Source organism: Varanus komodoensis, unplaced genomic scaffold, assembly GCF_004798865.1.
Source record: "Varanus komodoensis strain SLA01 unplaced genomic scaffold, ASM479886v1 scaffold40, whole genome shotgun sequence".
Classification (NCBI taxonomy): domain Eukaryota; kingdom Metazoa; phylum Chordata; class Lepidosauria; order Squamata; family Varanidae; genus Varanus; species Varanus komodoensis.
Window position 1 is genome coordinate 3,693,971 of NW_025335942.1, and position 616 is coordinate 3,694,586.

Here is a 616-nt window from a genome sequence, read left to right on the forward strand (position 1 = left end):
GGGGGGGGCGGGCGGGGGCCGGCGCGGAGCCCGTCCGGGGGTGGGGCGCTGCGTTGCGGCCGTGCCCCCCCGCGCCGCGGAGCACCTGCTTAGATTTGGGACCGCCCCCCGGTGCTCCAGTGATGGAGCCCCCCGGCCGCGGGGGTCTTCGGACGCGGCCCGGCATCCCGCCCTGCTTAGCCTGGAGTGGGTTCCGTTGGTCTTGAACTGGGAGCTGGTGGACATCCTGGATGCCCGTCACTCCTGCTTCATAGCACTGGTGGTGGGTATCAAACCGGGGGGTGGGGGTGGGAGTTGTTCTGGGTTGCTTGATTCCGGGTTAGGCGGGCTTCTTCTTTCTCAGTGTGCTTGATCAATCCTATGGCCGAGCAGCAGGGCTGGACCAGGCTTGGATGCTCTCAAGGGGCTGTGAGCAGAGAGAGAGAGGGAGAGAAATCTGGAAAGACAGCGACGTACATTCATTCCAGAGTCTCATGCATGCAAGTGTTCTGTCGGAAAGAACACGTGTCCGTAAAACACGAACTGAAGGCCAGGCTGGATTTGGGTGGCTTTTCCATCCCTGGCTTCAGGCCTATTTCAGAGCTACTTCTGTTTCGGTTTGTTCTTCTTCTTGGCA